We start from the raw sequence: 13725 nt of genomic DNA on the forward strand, positions 1-13725 counted from the left end.
CTGTTTACTGGATATCTTTTTTAGTTAAGAGAAATAGGGGTTGGGGTGGGGGTGTGTGTGTTTTTCAAGTCCAGGTGGTTGGAATTCTGCGCTTGCCCCCACCCCCACCCCCCACCCCCCCCCCCCACCCCCGCCAGGAGGAAAAGTGAACGTTCTGGGCCTGGAGGGAAGGGGGTGGCGGTGTTGCTAGAGCCCTTACGGAGGGGGCAGGGGCGGGGGTGGGGAGAGGCCCGTGGTGTGCAGACTTTAGCGGAGAGAGATTTTGTGCGGAGGGTCGGGTAGGAGGCCGGAGATGGTTGTTTACCGAAAAAAGTCATCATGACTGTGGTGCAGAGAAGAAAGTAATTGGTTGGACTTGCCAGAACTTGGTTCTCCGTTATTACCAATTTATTGAATGACCAGTTTGCCGGGTTTTTAGCTCATCAAAAACTTAATTAACTTTCTCCAAATATTATAGTGAATCATTTCCCATAAATGGTTGCAACAGCCTTTAAGGATGTGTCTCGCCATTTAGTTTTAGTTGACGCAATTTGAAATTCACAAGAAATGCTAAGCACATTCCCCAAAATGTAAATCCAAAGAACCTAAAGTCCAGAAACTTTGGTTAGTCCCTGGAAATGAAGTTAAATCACTTCAGGGAGATTAAACTAACTGGAAACTAATGGAAAACAGTGTTTATATATGGTTTTAAATTGTTTTAACATTTTTGCTCTCCAGTATCCTCCTATGTGCCACCAATGGCATTTATCATTCTTTCTGGCAACCCACATCTGAATCCCCTTTCCATGGGGAGGTTCTCTAATGAGGCCAGAATGCTAAAAACACCAGCTACTCAATTCCCTAGCTACCCTGGCAGCTTCATGGTTTGCTATAGGACTTAAGAAATGCTGTAAACATTAGTTTTTTAAAAACCTTAAATACTATTATTAGAGAGTTGGGAATGCCCTTCCCCTAGATCTCTTCATGGCTACCTCCTCCGACCCCTGCTCCCCACCTGCAGTAGAAAGTTGCTTTTGTCCGCACCCTGTGCTGTGTGAATGGATTGATTAATCATAAATGTGAAATAGAAACATTTTAAGAAATGAAATTCTATGAAAACAGTGAAATAAAATGAAATAAAAATCAGTTAACTGAAACATGGCAGAAATCCTCAGAAGCTACTTGAAAATCTCATCTAGTATAAACTGACATAAACTTTATAGTTAAAAAAAAAACATTTGGGGGAGAATACCAATAATTCGGGTATCTTTGGGATAATTGGCCCTCTGGTTAAATTTGTTCCCAGTGAATCAGGTTTTGGCAACTTGACCTAGAACTAAACGAGGGCAAGAGATGGCAGGTAGAGCAGTGTGAAGGGACCAGATCAGGTTCCCTTTGCCAGCCATGCTGAGGAATCTGGACTTGATCCTGATAGCGTCTGGGAGTCCTTGAAGGAAATTGACTTGATTGTTTTTTAGAAGATCTGGGTACAACCGGATAACCTTAACAGTAGTTATATGGCATGGGGGACAAAAATATTGGGAGGTTTATAAATTCTTTTTTTTTGTTTGTTTATATGACTTCTGTAGTGAAACAGCAATCATGCATTGATTGGGGGCGGGGAGAAGGAGGGTGGAAAGTAAAAGAACCTCTTATGTTTTCCTTGGGTTTTGTGTACATAGACATGACAATCACTAGATAGCAATTTGTACCTTTTATACTTTTTTCTTCAGACTTCCTACTATCAGAAAGAAGGCTTTTTGCATGATTCTTACAATAATTATGAATATTGCACTTAGCTACTGAAATACTCCTAACAGCTGGCATTCATCAGGTGGCCACTCAGTAATTTGCTGTCTGTACCAGAGTTACTCCAAAGCATGTTTCTCTGCCCACCATCAGCAGGTTCACCTGAGATACTTTTTAAAAGTGCAAATTCCTTGAGGGGGAGGGTGTAGCTCAGTGGTAGAACGCATACTTAGCATGCACAAGGTCCTGAGTTTAATCCCCAGTATCTTCGTTAAAAATAAATAAATCCCCCCCCCCCCAAGTGCAAATTCCTGGGATCCAAGCTAGCCATACCAAATCTGAATCTGTGGGGTTGGAGCTTCAGAGTCTGCATTTTAATGGGCCCCCCATGACTCTGTAAGTACACTGATGTAAGGGACAGCTGCCAGGAGTTAATGCTTCCATGTCAGGTTGGGTTGGAATCACCTGGGGAGTTGATTGAGAATACAGTTCTGGGTGACTCCCAAGGAGCTGGATTGCATACATCTGTCCTGGGCTGGGCTCCATCTTTACAGCGTCTGGGTGAATGCAATGGAATCAGTGGCTTCACCTTGTACACTTGATACCCCTCCTGTCAGTGGTCTAAAAGGCACAACAGCACTTCTCACAGAATCCCTCTTCTCTCTGGACACATGGCTGAGTGAACCTAAGGGTATCTTATCCTTTAATATTCACAGGACAGGGAGATTTGGTGTGAATCCCCAAAAAGTCTCTGCCTTAATTTCAATTGAATATTTCAATGTATGTGATAAATGTTGAAGGTAGTTATAGAGAAGCTAGAATAAGTTCTAGAAATAGTTTGCCAAGATACTGGTGGGTGGGGTTTCCCTTTTTCATGGCTAGCTTGAATTGCATTTTAATATGCTTGAAGGCTACAACCTCAGTGCAGTCTTCTCATGACCAAAAAAAAACCAAAAACTGTGTATGTGCACGCACACACCCCCCATTCTTTCCTAAATGATAGCAGAAGTAAGTTACAAGTAATAAAGAACTGAATTAGGGTTTTTCTGATGCATCAAGGTCCTAATGGTATTTCAGATGTAGAAGCAGTCATCTTGACAGCATTCAGGTGGAATTTCAGGCCAATTACTATTGCCTGGCATGAAAACTGGATGAAATCCTGATGGCAGACGAGAGCAAAAGCTTGAGAGGGCCCATAAACTATCGAAAGAGCGGTATCCGCCAAAGATAATTAATTCTCTTAGAGACTAATAAATAAAGATAACAATATGTTGTATTATGCTTGGCGCAGCTGGTACCTCAAAACCCGAGAATCAAAGAAAAACTGAAGTTTGAATCAGCCGTCCCAGCTGGAAAAGCCTTCCAAAAGGTGACTCTGAACTGGTTTTTTATGAAATCGGGTGCTGCTTTAGACATCATGGCTGTCCTGCAGCTCAGGACAGCACAGTGATGGCTGGTAGGGGAAGGTGGGTTACCAGCTCTCAGATGGCACCAATGTCGTGAAGTGGGTCAATATTTAGCCAGTCGATTTTCTCTCTCTTCCCTTGGCCTTCAAATGTTAAAGGGCCAGGGAAAAGGGCAGAAAATGGATTGAAAATTAAGAACAACAAAGAACAAGAATACAAGTATGAGTTGCTTTTCTTAAGTTGTTATGAAGAGATCAAATTTTAGTTATTAAAATCAGGATTTTAAGATTGGATAGGCAAAGTAAAGTTTATGTAGTGCTCCTTGTTTACTTTATAGACACAGGAACAAACCATCAGCTGAAGTGAAATTATCATGAAATATAGTACTTACTGCTTAAATAGGGGTTCTGCTGGTGTTACTGTGCTACTTCCAGGGTTTCTTTGAGATCTTGTCTTTATGTAAAAGTTCAACTGAGCACTTCTCCCAAAAAAAGTGCTGTATTATTTTAAACAATGATTTTTTTTTTAATGAAAAGGCATTGCCATATCAGAAATAAGCCTGGAAATTAAAATTATTTGAAAAAGTCGTAAACCCTGTAAAATTCTCGTGAACACTTTTTATGTGCCAGGCACTGGGTCCCTTACCTCCTAAAGGAACTGACAGCCCAGTGAAGGAAAACAGACACCTGAACAAATATTTAACAGATAGTTGTAATAAAATGTGGTGTTAGGATATAGGTCTATAAATACTGTGGAAAGAATTGGAAATAAAACATCATGAAAGAATAGAAATCAATAGAATCTAGAAGATTTAGTGGCCACATTTCTAAAGAATGGTGTCAATAAATCACCTCCATTGCATTTGTCCAAGCCAAGAAGGCAAAATAGATGCTTGAGATTGTGGAAAGCAGGAGGGTTAAAAATTGGGAAACTTTAATTTCACAGGCAGTAATTTCTAGATTGGTTAATGAAAAAGAAAATGCCTCATGGTAGAAAGAAATATGAATAGCATGGCACCTAACAGGGGTCCGCAGGAGTGATGCTGGCTGCTGGAGTTAGGGAGCTAGTAATCTCGGTCCTTGAGTCACTCAGTCTTGAGGGAGAAAGACCCAGGCTAATCGCAAACTATGACGTTGCGTAAGTGCTACCAAACCAGATGGCTGGTTTTTGTTTGGGGGAGTTTTGTTTGTTGTTTGTTTTTCTTGAATCTGTGCTGGCTAGCAGAGAGAAATCTTGGAGAATACCAAGAAAAGGTACAACCATAATTAGGAGCAGAAGCCCAAAGCCTGGAAATGGGAAGCGCAAGAGAATCCCCAGGGTTTTGCCTACTCTGAGTTGGTGCACATCTGGCAGGTGTGGATTTGCGTACGAGTAACCACTTCAGGTAGACACGGGTCAGCAGCCGCATCCACAAACACAGGTGGTTGGGTAGCACTTTTGAAAATTTAGCTACTAAATGACAGTTTCCCGGGCCTACCTTGTGTTAATCAGTCTAATTTCTAGGCTCCTTACAGAGAACTGGGAATTTAAAACCATTCAAGGGGCCATGAAACCTAAATAAAGTTAATCCCCTGCTCCAGTGGTTCTCCAGCTCTGATCATGAGTTTGTTAAAATGCAAATTCCCGGGACCATCTCTTACATGTTGAATTGAACCCACCGGGTGTGGGGCCTGGGGGATCTGTTTAGTTGGTTTCCCCCCACCGCAGGCGCATCTGGGGGCTCTTGACAGAGGTAGTTTATAAACCTCACTTGGAAGAACACTGCCTTCGATTATGCAAACGTGTATAAAATCAGGTAGTTTGGTCCAAGAGTAAAAAAATGAATGAGATGATGAATGAATAATAATGTTTTTTTAAATAATAGTTCTAAGTTACGTAAGACAGCCACTCATTCTTGTTATACCGATTCCAGCAGGGAATTACCATGAATAGAAAGTGCCATGAAGCCCCTTCCTCTCCTCCCCCATGCACTCCCCACCCTCCACTCTTAATCCTTGGGTGCAGATCCTTCCAAATCTGCCTCTGTACAGTTTCTCTAAGTGTGACACAATTCAGTTTTCCTTCTATGTAAACTACAGTCCTTTTTCACTTAATGTTTCGAGATTTTCCAAGTCAGCATTATAAACACATTCTTTTCATCAGTTTTTTAATATTCTAGTATACATATACTATAATTTGCTTAATTATTTCCAACAGATGTATGTTTAGGGTATCCCCCCTTTTTTGCTACCTCAGAAAGTGTTTCTCAGTGAAACATCTTTATGAACACTTCTTTGTGCAAATGTGCAAGAATTTGTTAGGGCTAGCCACCTGGTAGAATTTCTGAGTATGAAGGTTTACACATTTTAAGTATTGTTTGCCTTTGGACACTACCCTTTTACCACCATCTGATCAAAACTATTAACCTTTTTTTTAAACCAGTCTGAGCAGACATTATTTTAATCTGTATTTCCTTAATCATTGCTAGATTGAGATTCTTTTGAGAAGCATGTGGGTAATCTGTGTTACTTGTGTGCATTGCCTGCTCAAATTCTTTGCACACTCCTTTAAGTGTGTTTGCTTTTTCTTGTTGGTTTATGGGCCATTTAAAATAGTCTGGGTGGTAATTCTACCTATGAGAGAATAAGGAAGGTAAGAAGAAAATCAATCACAGTGTTAGAAGATTGGGACTATAAATATGAAATCAGTATTGTCAGCAGTATTTTGCTTGGTAAACTATCTTTTGTATTTATGATGCCTTCTGTCATGCAGAGCTGCTTGCTATGTTTATTTGGTCAAATCTGACCATCTCTCTGGATCCTAGATGTACTTACTGTCTCTGTTGCTTCTGTGCATGGGCAGTGGTTGGAGGTGAAGGAGGAAGAACAGAGTACAGACTGATCAGGGTTTTCAGCTTGTGACTTGGTGGTCAGTAACTGACAGACAGAATTGAGGAAAAGAGGCAGCTTTGAGAAGGAAGGGAATTGTTGAGTTCTGTGTGGGGCTTGTTGAGTTTTGGATTCCAGCAAGGTATCTTGGTTGTGATGTCCAGTAGAAAATAGGAAATACACTCATCACTCACCAAACAAGCTATCTCACTATGGGTGTTTGCAGCCCAGTGGTCTGGTTTTGCTCTTACAGTCTGGTTTTGCTACATGAGTCCATGTTTCTGGCTTATTTGAGATTTGAGACTGGCCATCAGCTCAAAGCCCATGATTTTAGGTTCCTAGAACCAGACTGACTAGACTCTTGCTGAGTGAATCACTCCGAGTCCTTTTATTGAAATGTAATATTGCACATTTTTTTTAAATAACCCCTTATGGGTATAAATTGTTCCCAAGCTCTTTGCAAAGGTTACTGCTTATTTGTCCTACTTCGCACAATTTCCAAACAACTGGTAAATAGCCAGCACTAGTGTTGCAGCAGCTACCAGGTCTTCCTGCTTCAGGACTTTTTATGTTTTATGAATGTGGACAGTTTATTGCTGTTTATAAACCTATTATTGACTTACAGCTTGACACTTGCACAAACTTTCACATAGCCTTTCGCTCGCAGACTGAAACGTTGAAGCTCAGAGTGAGTGAGTCTTGCCCAACATTACACAGCTAGTAAGTGAAAGCACCAGCAATAAAACAAAATCCACCTGGAACAAGAGGGAGTGACAATCATGCAGGATAGTGTGTAAGCCTAGAGCTCAGACGGCTCTGGGCTGGAAATACACTGTGTACTTGAAGTTCTAGAGTTGAATACAGGATCAATTTCATGAACCTGCAACTTGTGTAGTTGCCAAGGGGCCATTCTGGAAACCCATGCCCTGCTGTAGCCATCTTGAAATTTATAATCATTGTGAACAAAGGACCCTGTATTTTTATTTTACACTGAGTCTCACAAATTATGTAGCTAGTCCTGGTAAATGAGAAAACTAGGAAGAAAACCAAAGGGAAGGGATGCGATAGAGGGTGAGGGAGGGGTTCCAGGAGAGGAGGAGAGTGGACCTGCAGTGTCACCAGCTGTAGAGGGGTCCAGGCAACTGAACCTCAAAATGAAGCCTTTGTCTTTTGAGGGAGCAGAAAGTGGGAAATGGTGCTGGCAGAGACCAGATGCAGCTCAGCTGTGATGAGATGGCCACGAAATGGGGCTAGTGTGTGTAAACTCTTTATAGAAGAATTTTGATCATGACAGGGAGGACACCAGTTTGAAGAAGATTTCAGGGTCAAGGACAGCAATTTTATAACGAAAGGAAGAAGAAAATGGCTATGCTTGGGGAAAGCAGAGAAGGAGGGCCAGTAAGTGGAAAGAAAAGAATTGATGATTCAAGGGAATTTAGTATGGTCCTGAGGGCTGAGGTCCCATATAAAAAACTGAGACAGATGCTGGGCAGCAGTTTGAGGAGTCAGCCGTGTAGAGAGGGAAGAGGAGGAGGGAGGATGGATGCAGATGGAACCGGTGAAGGTGGAGGGTGGGGAAACCAAGGCAGTGTGTGCTGGGTGAGCGCTGTTTTTCCCAGTGACATAGGAGCAGGGTTTCAGGTGTGCAGATAAGAGAAGGGATGAAAGTTGGCTTTCCAATTGGAAAGCCAATTAGGCGTGAGTAACAGAAGAGTCAGGCTTCAGGGCCACTGGCTCCCTGAAGATATGTCAAACCAATCTAGCATTGTCTTCCATGGTTATTAGGAATTTAAAGATGAGAGAGTCACGTTCACATTCCTGACCAATTGTTTCCAATTGTTCAGAACTGGATAGAAAGTAACATGCACCCTGATTACTTTTCCTTTAGTCTGGATCTGAAAATAGAAAAGTGAGACAGAAAGAACTAGTTTCTCTACTTTCTAGTTTGGGTAGAATAGTGATTCCAGGTGATCTTGATATCTTAGGTTTTCTAATTACACTAACTTTTAGATCTGTGTCATTTCTGTGCAAGAATACTAGGCTCAGTGCATATGAAAATGCTTGGTCTCATTAAATCCTTAACAAATCCTTTATATTATTAACCTAATGATACAGATGAGGAAACTGAAACTCCAGGAATTAAGCAAGTTGTTCAGGGTCACACCTAGTACCACAGTTAGGATTCAAACCAAGTCTGATGCTTTTGTGACCACTGCCCCTCCCTGACCATATAACACTAGAAGAAACTCACGGCTTAGAGTAATTCTATGCACGATGTCCCATGTGATCTTCATAAAGAACCCTGAGAAGTGGGTATTATTATCCTCATTTCATAGATGAGGAAACTGAGGTTCAATGTAACTTGCCCAAAGTTACCTAATTGGTGAATGCACTCAGCATTTTTCACTTAGAAGTCCTTGTCCTTTACATAAAATAAGTTGAGAGCAGCACTTTTCCCAATGAGCCTTATCAGTTTGTGTCCAACCACTGAACTCATGCTATCTGAGGAGACACAGCCTAGAGGTGGTTTTCTTATAGGAGGGATGTGTGTAGGTTCATGGGAATTGGGACTTTCTCCAAAGAGGGTAGGGTGTGGAATTAAAAAGAATCAGAGGATTGGGGGAAATGTGGCAGCTGTTACCCGTGAAGAGGGTAAGATGCTCTTGGGTCTCCAAAATGGAGAAAGGGAGAGTAAGGCACAGTTCGTCCTTTGTTTAAGGAATCTGGTTGAGATCAATGCAAGCAGACCCTTTTACCCTGAAATTGCAGGGAGCCTGAAGAGCCTGAGAGGAAAAGACCATGATCCCCTAGGGTGGACCTGCCTTAGTTCGGGCTGAGAATTGAATGAGGCTCAGAAATCAAGTCTGGACGAAGAACCCTGGAGGGAAACAAAACAGGGAGGGCCTGGTCAAAACAAAAGTTCATCATTGAAATGTCTGCTAAGCTGTAACTTACAAATCTCTGTGTAGCCTGATGCCCTGAAGTGTCTTGCATCACAGCTTGACGATGTGTGCACAAATTCATTACACAGTATGGGGGAGAGGAATTCAACAGAACTAAAGCCAGAAACTCCCCAAAGTGCCATTTCTAAGGAGAATTTCTTCTTAGTTCAAATGAGTGGTGAAGGAGCAGAAAATTGTTAACCATCAGCAGTTCCCAGGAGAGAGTCTTCCACATGCAGTCTGTCTCCCTGACATCTTTAGCACTTCATTCCTGATCTGTCCCACCCTCCACCTCCAGTGGTCACACTGGGACCCCTATCTCCCCCACCAGTTTCAGGCCAGAGTTGATCCAGCTTCTCCCTCCAGTCCACACTGACCTGCTCATCCTAGCTCAGGAAGTTGCCGAGTCAACGTCACAGGTTTCCCACTTGGTATAGTAACTTACAAGTGATAAGATGCTGGATGGTCATAACATAGATGGATCCACAACTGTGACCTTCAGTCGAGTGGAGCAAGAAAAGACGTCTGGGTTTATATATGTAATTCTGCGCATGAACGTGTGTGTGTATACACCATGCCATCAGTGGCTTATTTGACATAGATTTCCCAAAGGGGTAATGAAAACTGGAGGCTCCATCAAAATAAGGAGGACGTAAATAGCACATGTTGCCAAACCCGTTAAAATGAATGAAAGAGTTATGCTCCTGGCAGGCGGCCACCCGGCTCAGCCTGCAGTGCCATCACAGCCCTGCTGGTCCACCAGCAGCCCTCCAAGGACAGCTGCTGTGTGGTCGGTGGATGTATTGCTGTTTGGCACATGTTCTCACGTTGTTGAATACTCCAAGTGTGTTGTTGAGCAAAGCAGACATGGAGGATTATATTCTTAGGACTTGACCAAAGATATAGCTGACTGGACATCATTTTTTCTTTAGCAACCTTATTTTGTACTAGTCATAGTATTTAATCCAGCATATATTCCATTCATGTAATTTACCAAAATAAAATGGGTATTGGAGATGTTTAAAATGTTCAGAGTGGTACACCACTTTGGAAAACAGTCTGTCATTTGCTTAAAAAAGTTAAACATACACCTGCCATCCTAACTCAGCCATTCCCCACGTATATGTTTATCCAAGAGAAACAATGGCATATGTCTGTACGAAGACTTGTACAGAAGTGTTCCTTAGCAGTTTTATTATAGGAAACTTCCAAAAGAAACTCAAATTTCCAACAAGTGAATGGATAAGCAAATTGTGGGACATCTTTATGATGGAATGTGAGTCAGCAATAAAAAGGAATGAGCTACTGATATAACAAAATCACATTGATGGATTTCACAATAAGGATGCTGAGTGAAAGAAGCCAGAGAAAAGAAGGGTACCTATTGTGTTCTATTTATATGAAGTTATAGAAAATGTAAACTTATCTAAAGTGACGGAAAGCAAACCAGCAGTTGTCTGGGGCACAAGGAACCGAGTTAATTAACTTGATTTTGGTGATGGTTTCACAGGTGTACATATACATCAAAACTGATCAAATTATATATACACTGTTAAGTGTGTGCTGTTTATTGTGTTTCAATTATAGCTCAGTAGATTTGTTAAAAATTGTTTGCAGAGTGTTTGGGAGAATATGGACAAAGTAGACAATATTGACAAGATTGTCCCTTCTCTGTGGAAGTTAAGTAGGCAATATATGGCTCACTCACATAATAGACGATGGTTTTTTTAAAAAACACAATGTTTGTTTATTTTGCATTGGGGATATGTCTCTTTACCATGTTTACCTCTTCTCACCTCCTGCCTCCAACCCTCTCCAACCCTGTGATTGATTTAAAAGCGGTATTATTCAACTGGAGATACTTTGGTACCTTATTTGGATTTTCAGCTTTTGTTAATGTTTATCTTCCTCTTGATTTACTATGGTAATTCTGTTACTATGGGGGTAAAAATAATTGGATGAAAATTAGAACATGAAGTTGAGAGAGTGTAATTAATGGAGCAGCTAGTAGTAGACAGAAGTTCGAACTTGGATTGAGAAGTTCACCTTGGAAAGATAGAAGGAACTTTTTTTTTCTTTTAGGGAAACACCACCAAAGGAACAGGGGAAGGGATGAGGGAGAAGAAGGGAAGTTGAGCAGCACCACTTCCCCGATGAGTATTAGCGGGTAGTCTTGAATGAAGATAGAGGGTAGGATGAAGCTCTTGGGGATGGAGAGTTTGGGAATAGTCCCACTGGAAATCAATAGGGAATTGACAAGAGGTGAGGGGAGAAAAAAACCAACAATAAGCTTTGCCAAATAGCAAAAGCGCAGGACATGAGTCAGTTCACATAAAATTTTGTGGAGTCCACCAAACATGGTGGTGTGAAATTTTCAATACTGGTGGTATTCATTTAGAGGTATAGTCAGCCTTTATTATTTTTTTTTAATAGTGAAAAATGTATGTGTAGAATTAGTCAGCTGGACTGCAGTTTAGATGATTCCAGTTTTGTGGGCAACATCCAAAGCGTCATAGTTGGGAGCCATTATGCCGCCTTCTCCCCAACAGGCTTCATCAGGGTGTTGACCTTGGCCATGTCAGTATCATAGGGCTTCTGCCCAGTCTGTCCAAGCCGGTGCCTGTTGGCTATACGATGACAGTGGACACAGGTGTGTTGTCCTCTTCTGTCTCCTTTGTGGCAGACTTGATGGTCATGCAGAACCTGATGACAGGGTAGTGGTCAAGTGTGTTTCTCCTGGGAGCGCTCTTCCGAGGATGTTTGGGCCACTGCCAGCACAGCAGCATCGGGGCTGCGGGAAGTTGGGGGGCGTGTGGCTCTTCTTTCCCTTGTGCCTTCCAGTGCTGCCTTCTTGGCCTTCAGAGCCTTTGCTTTGGCTTCAGCTTCAAGAGAGGAGGGGGAATTACACAGCCAACCTTCTTCACTTTCTCTGTCCCTTCATGAAAAGGTTCAGTCTTTATTTTACAGGAAAAAAGTATATGTTCTCATCTTTAAAAAAAAAAAAAGTTGAAATCTGTTCTCGGGTAGATAAGCCATTACATTGAAAATATCAAGTTTGTTTATAAGTTTTCGAATGCCTTCTGTAAGTGTATCGTGTCTCTCAAACATGTACTTTATGTTGTAACTCAGTGTTTATACAACTATTTTAATCATCTTCTCTAACATTCACTGCCTGCTTACAACATGGGAAGCACTGTTTTAGGCCCTTTAAATAGATTAACTTATTTAATGCTCACAACAACATAGTTTCATACTTGACAGAGGAGAAAACTGAAGCCAAGAAAGGTTAGACATTCGGTAAAGACAAAGATAGGATTTAAAAACCTGGCTCCAGAGACCAGTATCTAATCTCTACGATATTGTGCCTCTCATAGTATGTCATGTCATCATTACACCAAACAGGCAGGACTCATGTGATGTAATCAGGAAACAACAGTCGTTAAGTCTCCCGCTGCCCTTTGACATTTATTCTAGTCCTTTCCCTGTCCTTGAATGAGATGTAGGGCAATCTCATCCCCTGTAGAGTCACTGAAATACTGAATAGCATAAGGTCCCACCATCAGTAATGTGCACCTCCAGTGCATTGCAGCAGCTAAAACTGCAGCTTCATTACGCACCATTTCTTTTTCCCAGAGCAGGCCCCATGCAGGTTAGTGACCTCTAGATTAGGTGGTAGAAGGGAAGTTGAAGCTTTCTCTCCCTCTTCAACCTTGTGTCTTACCTCCCCCATCTTGCTCGCTGTGGTTTCTGCCCTCCCCCTCCAGGGTCAAAGAGGGGAAGAAGAACTCACATAGCAGGAAATGTCTCACTTAACTGGCAACAATGTGATCTTAGTTTCCTCTAGCTGGGGATTTAGGGCTGTCTCTCAAAGGCATTTTTGTGGTTTTTTGCAATCCCTCCCCCATTATCAGGGATTTCTCACCTATAGTTCCCTGGCATCAGGTGATCTTTAGCATCTTCCTCCACTCCCCGGGTGTCTGACAGTATCCTTCTGTTGGGGGCTTCCACCCATCAAGCAGTTCTCCTGAGTAAGACTTGTGAAGACCCTGCACGAGCACTTTCTCCCAGTGATCCGTACAGCATCCATAAGAAACATTCTACTATCATTTGTCCTGACCAGTTCTCATGGTTCAAGCCACTATCAAAGCCACCCCTACTCTGCTCAGCCATCCCCTTTGTGTTTCCCGCAGAAAGTCAGGAGCCCCAGTTCACCTCGAACCATAAGCTGTAGAGGTCACATTTCTTCAGGCTCTTTAAATTCCTAACATCTGGACTTGAGATGAAGGAGAAGGTGGCTCCCACACATCTCCTTCCATTTGGTGGGAAGGACTTATGGCACATCCCTAGTTGTCTCCAAAAACTCCTCCTGTGATTTTCACCCCCAGTTCTTTCATTCATTTTATTTATTTTCCAGTGAGGATTAAAAGCTGGGAACCCAGATTTCTAGTAAGAAAATTCAATGCAGTTCCACGGTGTTAAATTACTATACAAAACTCGATAGTGTTCCTACAATAACCAAATAGAAAATGTAATAGAAAAACTCATTCACAAAGACAAAAAAAATTACAAGATATTCAGAAATCTAAGTTGATCTGTAAGATAGTTCTGGAGGAAATTAAAGCATTATTGAAGAGTGTGAAAGGCCCCTAATTGGAGAATTGTGCTATCTTTATAGATAGGATGGTGCAATGCCAACAAGTTCTTTCCTCCAAAATTATGTATCAATGCAATAATATTCCAATAGAAAAGAAACTACCATAAGATACTTGTCATTTGACAACC

This window comes from Camelus bactrianus, chromosome 3 (assembly GCF_048773025.1).
Source record: "Camelus bactrianus isolate YW-2024 breed Bactrian camel chromosome 3, ASM4877302v1, whole genome shotgun sequence".
Classification (NCBI taxonomy): domain Eukaryota; kingdom Metazoa; phylum Chordata; class Mammalia; order Artiodactyla; family Camelidae; genus Camelus; species Camelus bactrianus.